This window comes from Limulus polyphemus, unplaced genomic scaffold (assembly GCF_000517525.1).
Source record: "Limulus polyphemus unplaced genomic scaffold, Limulus_polyphemus-2.1.2 Scaffold2350, whole genome shotgun sequence".
NCBI lineage: Eukaryota > Metazoa > Arthropoda > Merostomata > Xiphosura > Limulidae > Limulus > Limulus polyphemus.
In genome coordinates this window covers 75,042-89,333 of record NW_013667960.1, presented here as the reverse complement: position 1 = coordinate 89,333, position 14,292 = coordinate 75,042, and the positions used below count along the sequence as shown (strand labels likewise).

General features: G+C 31.7%; 1 pseudogene; it reads left to right on the top strand.

Moving 5' to 3' along the window:
* LOC106466702 overlaps nucleotides 1–14,292 on the top strand; it is a 48,320-nt pseudogene that overhangs the window by 26,344 nt on the left and 7,684 nt on the right.

Sequence of the window (14,292 nt, the reverse complement as noted above, 5' to 3'; positions counted from 1 at the left end):
GGGATGGCTAGCGCAGATAGCCCTTGTGTAGCTTTGCGCAAATTTCAAAACAAACAAATACTCTGTTATTATAATACAGTCAGTGATAATTTCACTTTAATAATTGCCATAATACATTTTTTATCACTAATATCACAACCACACAGTCTAGAACTAGAACTCAGTAATGATTTTTTGGATGCATATTTACACCCCAACAGAAGTCTAGAACTTTCCATGCAATAATACTCAAACCAATGAAGAACTCAAAATGCTCTAACAACATTAGGCAATAATCTCACTATCGTAAACATAACTAAGTCACTAATTCAGAAATACTGAACTACACAATGTATGATTCATAAACAGTTATGTAAACAAACTTATCATAAAATATCACTTCTAAAAATAACTAAATATGAAACCTGAGTTACATAAAATATCTAAATCATAATGCTCACATTAAACTGAAACTGAAACAGTTGTGTATATCCAACAATTACTTAATTATTATTTATGGAGGTTTAGGATGTAAACTTAACATTGTAGTTAAACTAAATATTTTTAGTAATTTTTATTGAAACTGTAAATTTGTGTTTGTGCACACATAACACATATTATTTTGGTCTGTTGACTTGCACTGTAAAAGCTGATCCTCTACATACATGTTTTGCCCCAACTTGGAAATATTTCTGTGAGTGCCCATGCCTACTCAGTGAATCTTTCATTGCTCACATGATTTCAATTACATTTTCCCAAATCTGACCTCCTCTTGAATTAAAGTACATTTACAAAGTCCTGGTAATTTCATTTAGTCTTTTCATTTTTTCAGCATAGTTTTCTATATAACCCATCCATTATGAGTCTATATTCTTAAGAAATGTGCCACATTTCCCTAATTCCACCCTACACATATAGAATTTTCCAAAATGTTAGTTATTTAATGGTTTGCTTTTGGTAATTGTTTTGTGTATTAGATGGAATATAATTTAAGCTTGTATGCTTAGAACAAGAATAGATATCTACATCATCATTAATTTGTTATGAAAAATAGCATGGAGCTGAACAACTGTACTACACTTGTAAATCTGATTTAAAACTAAATGAAATAATTTTGTTTCTTGAAAAATAAAAGAGTTTATCTAAGTTACTTAACACCTAGAAAGTACTATACATATGTTAATATATGAGATACATAGTAACAGACAACTGTACAAACACGGAATTTTTGGCTATAACCAGATATTGAGTTTTGATTCATAGCATTTTAAACTAAAAAACAGTTTTGAGGTATATAAAAATGTTTACTGTTCTTCGTAAGCTCAATTAAATAATTTCCACAAAGCTAAAAGTTAATATTAACTTCACAGAAAAGATTGGCATAACTGATTAAATATTAATTTCCTCAAATTGTTTCATTTTTCATTTGAACTTTCTCATTAATGTGTTATTCTTAGCTGATCATTACTAATATTATGGAAGGAAATTAAGAATTGTATTGACACCACTTGCTTTCGAGAACATCAAAAAGTTATTGGGTTGTAGGTGGAAATATTATTCATATCTTTATTACTTTTGTTTGTAAAGTTTGTATCAATTTGGCCTACAATTCATGAAACTGTTAGCAATTAAATATGCGTTGTCATAAATCATATGTTACAACATGACTGACATTAACTTTATAAACTCTATTTTTCTGTGTTAAATGTGATTGAGTAATCACAAGTCCACAATTTTTTATTTTCAGTTATTTTATATTACTCTGAATTTGCACTATAAGATAAAACTATATAGTATGTCATTTTTTAACATATTCAGTTACACTGTAGATATGGCAAATTAAATGTCACAATATTTGTATCGTAAACTGAAATAAAATTAATTGATACACTACATTACTTATATAATGCAATAATATAAGCTAATACTCATTTTGATATTTAATCAGAGAAACACTTTTGTTGCTGAGAAAGAAGGTCAAACCCATTTGTAACTTAATTGTGATTATTTTGAACAGTATTTGTTTGTTTTAGCATAAAGCTACCTAATAGGTTTTCTGCACTGTGACTGCTGTGGGGAAATATCCCAAACTTTAACATCTTAATTTTTTTTAAACAGAGCATTTAACATGTTTTTCAAGATTTTAAAGTAAAAACCTTCTTATCTTATATTTTATACATTTCTGTGGTTAGTCATGTATTTATTACAAACCACAATATATCTCTTTATATTTGCTTTGAAACAACTGAGGCAAGTCAAGTGTAACAGTTTATTTCACTGACATTTATTTACCCTTTCAGGTTTACAATCTCAAAATTAACCAAGCTATCAGACTTACACGTAAGATATTAGAATTTAACAGCCTTTCAGACTTACATGCAAAGTTTCAAAATTAAATAAATTATCATATACAGATTATGGGAGGCAGTCTCTTTTATTTCCAATTAGTTGACTGTAGTATTATGTTTAATTGTAATTGTTATATCTTATAAATATGCTTCAGATACATTGCTCTTTTTTTCTGTTAAATAACTTACCATAAAAAAATATTTGCTAGTATATTTTTAGGTAACTAAGAGTATTTGAGAATGATTCTAAAGAATCTTAGAATATATAAAGATTAACATTCATTTTATATTTTTTGTTGTGATATTTCTAGGTTTCTTTTCTTAACGTCATTCGGTATAAGCAATTGTTGAAGGTCAAAATAACTTTAAAATTTAGCAGTCTTAAAATTTTATATTTTTAAACCCAAGAAATACATTATGAATAACAATCTAAAGATTCTGCAGTGATAATTATTAAAAACAATTAGTTGAAATACTTTGGCAAATCTTCCTTTTAAAGTTAAAGGAAATATAATCAACACAGCCAATCAGGAAGTTAATATAATCAACACAACCAATCAGGAAGTTAATATAAAGATTATTTGAAAGTTATCATGAGTTTGTAATTAGTTATCTTCATTTTTTTTCACAGTGTGTTAGTATTCAATATTTTGGAAAAGATTTAGTAAACTAAGATTGAATTTTAAGTGCAATCCACTTGAAAGACTGCAGTTATGTAAATTGTATACCTTTTAATTGAAAATCATATTGAAGATTGTACTTTTCATTTGATTTGGTAACTAAATGACTATAACATATTCAAATATAAAACTTATAATAAATCTATTGAATTTTTTAAAATGTTTTGATAAATTATATAGTCTCTAATAAGGCTCAATTTATATATAAATGCCATTTAAACCTGATTTCAACAACAGAAATAATTAGGAGTTATGAAAAATTTCTTTAACAGTAAAATATTTGTAATTCAGGTTAATCATGCCACTGCCAGAGTACAAACTAAAAAACCTCCGACTATTCCTAGCGGTGAGTAGTTTACCTATATTTCTGTTTACTTTATATAATTTTATTTGAGTTGTATCATAACCAGTTTGCTAACAAATAACTTGAAGCAACTTGTACTAACTTATAAGATTAATGTGGCTGTTTTTGTTTAATTACAAGAATTTTTATGTATATATATAGTATAGAATATGTTCCATTCCAGTAGAAAAAATGTCATTTACTTTGAAAGCTATACAGGTGTATGTTATCTAGGTTAGTATATACATATTTTGTATACTTGTATTGAACTGAAGGTAATTTTTATTAGACATTTCAATGTGGGATGATTTGCATTGACTTAGATATTTCTGTGTAGTTGACTGAGTGAATGATGTTTTATTTATTGTAGTGTAGTGAGGTGACTGAACAAGGACGGGTGTTTACTAAGTTTGATGTTTCACTGTAATGAGATGAATGAGGACAGAAGTCTGTGGTGGTACTAGATAACTTTTCACTACTGTGAAATTATTAAGGACAGGTCATGTGGTTGCACAAGGCCTTTCATTGTTATGAAGTTTGGAAAGATGTGTGGTTATACTGGTCCTTTCACTGTTGTGAAATTAGTGACGATTGAGATGGGTGGCTGTACTAGACCTATCACTATAGTAAGATTGAGATGAATGTGGAAAGATACATGTGACAAGTTTAGTGATATGAGTGAGGACAGAGATGTTAGATCCTGTTCATCCTATAAGACAATTCAATGTAATGAGAACTATGGCTGTACTTTGCTTTTCACTATTATGAAAGAAGTAAGTACCCAGATTTATGATTACACCAATATTTTTAATATATTAAAGTTACTGATGACTTCAGAATGTTTTTTAGTGCAGAAGTTCATAATTCCAGATTTAGCATTTCTTAACATTTATCAAGCTTTGTTTTATTATTTAGCAATAGCTGCCTTGCGTGGTGTAGCGATACAGAGAGGTCGGGCTCGGGGAGCCATTGCCACTGCCTTTGCTAGACACCCTTCACCACTAACTGCAGCTGCTGCAGCTTCAGCCTTACATGGTTATACCCCGTAAGTTTTTTTGCAAACCATATAGTGTATTTTTTATAAGTTACCAGACCATGTGCATACATTATGGAACTAGTATATTTTTAGGTATATGAATAATAATGAAAGTAAATTGAATGTTGCTTTTCATGAAAATTTACAGTGTGTTTATTGTTTAAAATGAATATCTTTTTTCATTACATCACTGTTCTTTTCTTTGCTCTCCTTTCTATAACAGTAAAAATTAAGAAAATCAATTTTATAATACATATATATATATAAATCTATCTACTATTAGTGAGCAGAATAAGTAATTACTGGGAATGAAATGTATCATCTCTTTTTGGGTAACATTTTCAATTAGCAAAGTAAATCATTAATTAATGGGAGTAACTGGCATGAACCTTCTCTGGAAGATAACCCATCTAACAGGTTCTTGTTGAGGCTGACTTGCTCCTCTGTTACTTATATAAAGTAACAGATGCCTACTTTAGCTGAGCTGCATTTTTTATTCTTTAAGTAAACATGTTTCTAGAGTATTAGGCAGTTCCTTAAACTGAATTAAAGTTATCCTTTTTTATAGGTTAATCCATTTACCATTGGCGTAAATATGTGTTTACTGATGCTGAGATATATATTTATTATTATTTTTTTTATTCATTTACCCAAAAAGTAAGTTGGTAACTACTAAGGCTAAGGGAATGTGCTTATTTTAATTTAATTTATTTTGAAGATTCCTCATTTCATAAGAACTTTTGGAGGCTATGTGACATGTTCTTTCAATATTCCTTGAGGTTTTCTTTACTATAGAATTATCTCTTTGATGTGTTAATAGGATCACAGTGTCTCACTTACTGCTCTTCTGTGTAGTTTTACCTTAAAAGTTCAATCCTTTCCCAGCTCATAGCATTAATATTTAAGTTAATTTGTACCACCTTTATATTCTTCTGTGCTATGTTTTTACGTCTGGAAATTTATCTCAGTTTTATACCTATACTGAAGCTTCATCACAGTTTGGAATCTCCTGCTTGCAAGTCTTTCTTTACTTATAAATAACTGTCTGTATGATGTATTTTCTGATTATCAAACATTCTGTTTTGTCAGTGGAGGTTCTTTGCGACTTTGTGTTTGTCATTATTGAGACAACTTTTTAATTTGGTGTTGGTAGTTAACTGTTTTCAGTATAATTGTGCTTTTGTTTTTGTTCACCAGCAAAATCAAAATGTCAGGGCTGTGTTTCAAATTGTAATAGTTAAATTGCTTTCTGAGGTATTGACAGGATAAGTTACAAAGTAACTATGAGGGGCCCGGCATGGCCAAGTGGTTAGGGTGCTCGACTCGCAATCTGAGAACCTCAGGTTCGAATCCCTGTCCCACCAAACAGGCTCGCCCTTTCAGGCATGGTGGTGTTATAATGTGATGGTCAAGCCCACTATTCATTGGTAAAAGAGTAGCCCAAGAGTTGGCGGTGGGTGGTGATGACTAGCTGCCTTCCCTCTAGTCTTACACTGCTAAATTAGGGACGGCTAGTGCAAATAGCCCTCGTGTAGCTTTGCGTGAAATCAAAAAACAAACAAACAAACTGTAACTCTGAGTTTAACTATTAACTGAGTTGAAGCTAAGAACAGACTGGAAATGATGTATACCATAAAATGAAACTAATCTTTATTTATTCAATAGACAAAAACACAGTATGTGTACTTACAGTAGAACACTGGATTTTTACCTTATACAAATTTTCTTTCCTTAACAAGTTTTTCCATTAACCAACTCACTTTAGATCCTGTATAGTACTGTTTAAATCTAACATTTCTTACTTAACTTGAAATGTCAGATTTCCTCACAATAACTGGTGTTATTCATATGACTTGCCATTCTCATTCGGCATAGAAGAGGATGTATCCTCTAGATATCATTTGTCTTATCAATAAATGACACTGCTATTGTTGACCTTCTTGCCCAGTGTTGAGTATTACAGTAATATATATCCCATGGGTGGAGCTATCTCTAGAGAACATGGGTGGCTATAATGAACATTCACACATTGAAATAAGAAGGTAGAAAATGCATATGTCTGCATACCACACTTTTTCTTCCTCCAGTATTTCAGACTTGTCCTCAAGCTACAAATTAAATTAAACTGCTAAAGCAATTAACTTTACACTCATGACATGGCCAAGAAGGGCATTAACTTTTTCTCACCTATGTAAATGTTCTCACAACATAGATGATACAACCCTTAAACAAAGAATTACAACTTAAACACCAAAATTCAAGCATCCTTTAACTAGTATTTAAAATTTGATATAATACACAATGAAATAATACAAAATGTTGAAAATATCTTAACATAAAATGAAACATCTTTAAACAATGAACCAATATATATATATATACAAAAAGAAACCCTTTAACAAAGAAAACTCACATTTTAAAAATAACTTTAAAAAATAGCCTACCCCTTTGGAGGGCTAATATAATGCACTATACATATAACAAAACAAAATGAAAACCCTTTGTTACCTAATAACAATGAAACAAAACATAAGGAACAATTGTACACAATATGGTAGATCATACAAAATATATCTTTTAATGATACAGAAAAAGTATAAAACACATCAACATGAGCTATTTGAATAACTTACATTACACACAAAAATTTAACACTGACATCTTAAACAAAGATATATCATACAAAATGTTTTACTATAATGAAAAGAACAGAATACAAAATAATTCAAACAAATAAATCAAATCCATAAACTTACACACTAAATCAAAACATATTCAAAGCAGCTATGCATTTATACATAAAATTTACTAAAATATCTCCATATGTATTCTGAAGGAAATAATAGAAATTAAATAAGAATAATTTACAAGACATATTTACACAACTTACTTCAAGAAGTGGTACTGCAACTTGCTATAACCTTTCTGATATCAGTGGACCTTGGGTTTGATGTTTGGCATTTGTTTCACTAGTTGAGTGGCAGAGAGGCTGGCCAAAAGCTGATATACTGCAACTGATATCTCCGCCTAACCCAGCATCTCATTAGAACTGTCTTCCATCATGCAGTGCAGAATGCTTTGGGAAATATCTGGCAACAAGGAGTGGAAAACCATTGGCTATTTGAAGAATGAGGTAGTCACAGCATCAAGAATTTGATCTTCCTTAACAAAAGTCCAGGTTGAAAATGCAATGTCAGGTGAATTCCATTTGGTCAAAAGTTTAGCTAGGTGCATAGGTTGAAAACAGTCATAACCTCAGTTACAACCGTGGCCTGCTCTAAAGTCCTTTAGAGACTGTAGATTAATCAAATGACATTTCTTAATGCTTTACATGTACTCATGACCTATATTGTTGCCTGTAGAAAATGTATTCCTAGCAATTGGGAACTTCCTGATCTCCAGGTTTCTGATTGACCAGTACCTTTACCTGTTCTGTCCTTTGTGTTGTTGGGTGACAGATAACATGGCTTAGTCTCTAATCTGGTCTCATTCCTCACATGAATAGAGTCTGATTCCAGCAGGAGAGAATGGGATGGGGGGGGGGGTCTCAACCACAAATTTGTTCCTACACACAAGTTGACATGAGTTAGGTGATACCAAACCTTACTTTTGACCATTAAAATCCACTAACATTTAAGTTGTCTCTCCTTAGGGACCTTCTTCCAGTTGCAAGTTTAGTTTTTGTACAACTTACAAAGTTTTCACCTGGCAGATGTCACTTTTAACCACTCCATGATACACTTACAGCCTACAGTTTAATGTTTATTATTCCACCTTTTACTGAAACAATGTCAAGAAAATATTCAGTAACACTGCATGCATAACTAGAAATATTTCAATTTGCATGACTGAAAATGTTCCATCACAACCAAATGTAACATTGGGCACATCAAATTCACATTTGTTATGATATCTAAGGTATTGTGTGTGAATTTCATACACTATTGATAATTTCAGCCATTTATAAGTACTTCAGTTTGATCCAGTTGAAATATCTTTTACTGCTCCTTATGTAAAATATCAGGTAAAAATGTGTTTTCTCTTAGATAGCACTCTCTGTTATTTTTATTCCTTCCATTAAAATTCATTAGCTGCTAAATTTTTCAAAGTCAAAACTAAACATTTTCTCACTAACATTAATGAAAATAACAGATGCACTTAACATTGAGATCAAATCCCTTATCTCTGTGCACATGTTGCTTACTGTTATGTTCTTTATATAACTGATTCATTTGTGTTATACAACACTCATGAATGACTTTATATAACGTTCATGTACATATGCCAGACCACACAGATACATTTATCTGTATACATATATCACCATTACATATTGTCATATACTCTAATAGCTTATAACAGGCTGCCTCTGCTTCTTGCATAAATTACTTTGATGATAATAGTCTCATCATATGCAACAATCTGGAAGCCAGCAAACCCAACTCACTTTTCATTTCAGACATCACAAAATAAATAATTGCTTGCAGAATTCAGCTGAACTAAGATTTTTCAGAGCTAACATCCTCATTAGCTAGGATTAATACTTGAGCTGTTACTACTGTATGTCAGCTTACACTCAGAGGAAACACAATTCCTTCACTGAATGTAGTCATTATACATCTCCAAATATATATATGGGAGAATCTAATGAGTACCAATCAGCATACCCCAAATAGTTCTCACCATTCAGCTGGAGCAAGAAAGTGATTCTTTCAAAATGTTGGATGAGGTATCATATCAGAAAATCACTCAGTGGCTTGGAGAGCAAGGGTTGCAATGCCCTTTCAATCACTGATTTTTCAGTCACTTGTTTGTCTTAACTTATGAAGTAAATCAAGTGTTAATCACAAATTGTTGTACTGACATTATACCATCAAATACCACCTTGAAAGTAAAGGTTTCAACATCCTTTCAACTGAGTCTTTGAACTTCTTGTTACTATCTTTAGTTATGCGAACTGTTGACATACTAGGTATTACATTTACTAGCTTCGGCTTTTTTTTTAGCTTTTGATAATCAAGTGGAAATCTGACAATGTGATGTATACATTGTACTGTGAACATCACTTGATAGCTTGAAAAGCAAGGATCACCACTTCCTTTCACTCATTGGTCAGTTATTAAAATGACTGTCCTCATCATTATTAACCTTCTCATCCCATTCATATTGATTGGAGGTTGGCTCAGCATCTCTGCTGACTGTCAGTGTTCTTCTCTATCTCTAAATTCAGTGTTTCCTCTTCTGGCTTATTGTAAACAACTAGAGAAGTACTTTCTCTTTCTCCCTTGTCTGGTAAGTCAGTGTAACTTGAGATGGCATCTTCCTCCACCAACTAGTTGAACTCAACCTCAGAATGCTCTACGGAATCTAGGGCTGGAATGTCTAAGCTCAGAATCAGGCATTGGACTGTCTGCTCATGAGCCAGCCATTCCAAGCAATTACCTACTTGACATCCTTCAGAAAATGGTTCAGTTATTCCTTTGCTGCACATTTAAACATAGGAGGCAAAATCTGCTTGTCATCATTCACAGTGAATTTTCGTGTTGTCCAAAGCCTTTCCTTCATGAGTCCTTGGCCAAAGCTTGGCTAAGTTAGTGCCAGTGTTTTGTAGGGAAAGAGGCATACTCGAGGACTCAGACATTTGGATGAGCATAGTGATGAGTTGCTTTTAGTAGCTTGGCTTGAAGTTCTGCATGGCTCCTGGTTTCCTCACAATTCATTGTCAGCCTGGCAGGATTCCTTCTGGCTCAGAAAGGCACATGACTGCCTCGTGGTTCATGGTCTTTTCTCATTAGTACTCACTCTCTCACCTGCTGGGAAAAGAATTCTGATGCTGTCCACCAATGGCACAACCAGTCTTTCTTGCCTGGTCTCAGGTGATCTTGACCAAAGATGGGACAGTGTTACTCTGGCTGACAACTGGCTGGGAGTCCTTTAGAAATCACACCATACAGTCTTAGACTTGCCAGATGCCATTCCAATAGAGGTCTTTGTAGCATTGGTAAAAATCCTATGTCCAGGAGAGGACTTCTCCTTATCCTGACACCTCTCTTATATTACTGTCTCTCTTCTGTATCAAACTATCCCCTTTGAATAGTTTTATTTACAGAAAATGCTCCTTTAAAGCATTCCTTTAAACCTGTATAACTCAAGAGTTCAAGTAAGGGCAGTACACACATTAGCAAGAGCAGAAAACTTAGTAATAAAATCATATGAGACTGAAATTTCTCCTATCTACACACTCTGTAGTATTCCGTAGTTAAACTGATTTCTGCAAAGAATGTTAGATAGATCCATTTTATAACAGGAAGATTGACAGAATAAATTATTAAATAAATCTGAATTTAACTACAAACTGAGTTGAAGCTAAGAAATAAACATACTGCACATGATGTGTAACACAAAATGAAAACAATATTTATTTTTTGAACAGACAAAAACACAGAGTGCATACATAGGACACTGAATGGTTATCTTATACTGGATTTGTGAATTAATTAACAGATTTTCATCCCTCAAGACATCTTCCCATCATCCAACTTACTTGAAATCCTGTGAAGTACTGTTTAAATCTAATGTTTATTATTCAGTTGGAAACGTCATACTTACCTCTAGTGACTAGCACTACCTACATGACTGGTCATTTTCATTCAACATATAGGAAATTGTAACCTCTAGATTCATCTGCCCTACCAGTGAAAGAAACCACCGTCAACCTTCTTGCACAATGTGTAGCATTGCAGCAATATCTCCTGCAAGTGCAGCAGGTAGTTTCTCTAGAGAACAGCAACGGTAGCTAGAACAAAGGCAACTTAATGATTGTATGCTTTTGTTGTTCTGGAAAATTAAATATGTATGTTGTCTGAGCTGTAAGAAGCTATTTTTTAATCTTTATATTAAAACAGATATTTTGAATAGTGGCAAGTTCCTAAGAATTTGAAGTTCACAAAAAACTTTTTTTTTATATTGGAACCAGTTATAGGATATAAAATTATGTAACCGTAATTAATGAACTGTGAGAAACAATTTGAATAAATGTTTCAGTGGAATTTATCAAGATCCCTTCTTAGCCTATGCTGGAGCAGCAGAGAGATACCAGTTACCGGTAAATATTTTCAGTATTTTGTAGCTTTGAAAAATTATAAAAACAGTTAATGTTTTTATTAGGTTTATTGGTTGAAGCAGATATTGATATGTTCAGACATGTATGTATATATATATATATATATATTTAATTAATAAAACTTATTCTTTCCACTTTTCATCATGTACCTAAAATTTTCTTTATAACTCTATCCTCAGGGGCATCATTTGGGGGGTAACAGGGATGGTTTGACCCATAAAACTTGGAATGTGGCACCAAATGGCAGTTTCTGTGAGGCATTAGTAGTCAGGCAGAATTAATGCACAATGTATGTTATAATGTAGGGCTCCCAGTTGAATCAGGAGGACCACAGGAAGTCAGTCTTCTTTGCCTCTCCTCAAATTTTTTGTGAAATAATGTTCCTATCTATTACATAATTTTTTAGGTTATTGTGGTTTTAAGTGTTAGTCCTAATTTTACAAGAAACAAATGTAAACCACCTCATACCAAGAATATAAGTCAAGTTGATGTTAAAAATTGTAGCTGTTAAGTGTTTAGAAGCTTATGTCAAAATTGTCTTGTGAATCATATCTTTGAATATGGAGTAGTTTGCTAAGTTAACATTTATTAAACTTGATTGAAAGAAAAAAAATAGTTATGGAAGCTCTCCTTCTTCTAGTTTAATTTGTTCCAGACATTGCCAGCATGATAGTAAAGTGACACACATTTAAGGTTATTAGCCAATGTAGCAGGCTGTTTATTGTTTCGTAACAAATCAGTTACAAATACTAGTTATTTAAAAATTCTGGGAGGATGCAGTTGTTAATATTTACATAGGTCACTAATTCAAAAAGTTTACATGAGAAGCAAGGATAGGGAATCATATTCACAGAATAAAACATACATTTTATTTAATTCTTCAAAGCTAATAACAATTACAAGAATAGCTTACTGATTAGCTTCCAAAAGTACATAATATTTACAAGAGTAACATTTATTCATCTCAGTAACTCATCTAATTAATGTTAGAAAAGATTTCCTCTAAAGTTAACCTCATTATAATTAACTACTTTGATAATTTATTTAAGTTACCATCCTTACATCCTTTTAGTATATGGAAAGAAATGAACCTTGGTTCATGTTGGAAGCTACTGCTGGTTCAGGCTAACTCAGACTAACCAATTTCTGTGCTTTATAACTATCTTGGTTTATTAACAGCGTATATTTGTTATATCTTTCTAATGCAGATTATTATGTGATAAGATTTTGTGTTACTGGATTAAACCAATTCTTTCTGTTATAAGATGATGCATAAAGTAATTAGTATGTCAACCATAGAAATATTCATAAGAACTTGTTATAGTTACCAGATATATGCCATTTCAAACCAAGCTATTTCATAAGTGAATGTTTTTTCAGAATGTATCTTCCCTAATCTTTGGTACAAGTGTACTCTTAGTGTGAAATCTTTCATCACATTGCATTCTCTTATACAAGAGAAAATATTTGGAAATAAATTATGCTTTAATAAGTTTATTTTCTGAATGATTTCTTATTACACACATTTTCTTATATTTCAAAACACATGAAACATTACTTAATAATTTTGAATATGAATTTGGTAACAAACTTTAAAATATTTAAACACATTTTATTCCCAAAAAAATGATTTGTCGAATTCTAAGGTATTCTATTATTGTAGTTAAGTATTTTTGCATGTATTATCTTTCTCTCATATTAATGTTTCAGGTCACATATGCAGCTACTGCAGCTTACACTGCAGCTGCAGCAAGAAGCTATGCTGCAGCTGCTGCTGCTGCTGCTCAGCCCGTACCATCATATGCAACTGTTGCTGGGTAAGGTTATTGATCAAATTAAGTTTTTGCAAGTAGAGACTTATCTTTAATTAACTTATATCTATATTTAAATATAAACAATATGTGTTCTATGTTAAGTTAACTTAAGTTTTAAAAATGTCTTATCAATGATGTAATACTCTTAGTTTTTTTACAATTAAGGACAAATGAGTCTATAACAATTTTTCTTTACTTGTTTGAGATCTTTACCTACTAAATGAAAAGGGTTACTACAGTTTATTAAAAGTATATTAGTCTTAACTGCAAAATAAGCTATAAAATAGTGTGTTGATCTCATCATCTTGTGTTCTGCAATTTCTTTAAATATCAATATTATAGTATTTTTGAACTGACACAAATACATAAGTATATTTAAAGACCCCTAAAATTTATAAATATTTGTATTATCAATATGTCTGTGCTTATTTATATTTAAATTGTACATTGTCTCAAGGCCTTACAGTTGACAGTTGTTCAGTCTCTTTAAATAATAATAATAATAGATAAAAGGCTTGTAAGTGATAAAACTACATCAGTATGTGTTTGTTTCTTCATGTTTCAATTTTCCAAAGTCATTAAATTATAATAGATCAGGATGTAAAGACATCTATTAACCAGAGCTTCAAGCTAGAACATTTAGTTTACTATGGTGTTCTGGAACTGATGTAGTATCAACTTAGCAACTAAGGCTCAAGTTACAGGATTTAAAGTTATTATAGTCAATGAACTATAAAAACAATGCAAATCTATACCTTAAAGTATATTATCTCACCTCATCCTTATGCCAATCACAACCTAGAAACTTCATGCCACAACACACATTTAGCTTATCACTTTATGCTAATAACACAAAATAGCTCATCAATTCATGCTGACAATACACATGTAGCTCATTGCATCATGCTACCAACACACACGTAGTTTATTACTTCGTGTTAACAACATCCACAATGCATATAGCCGATC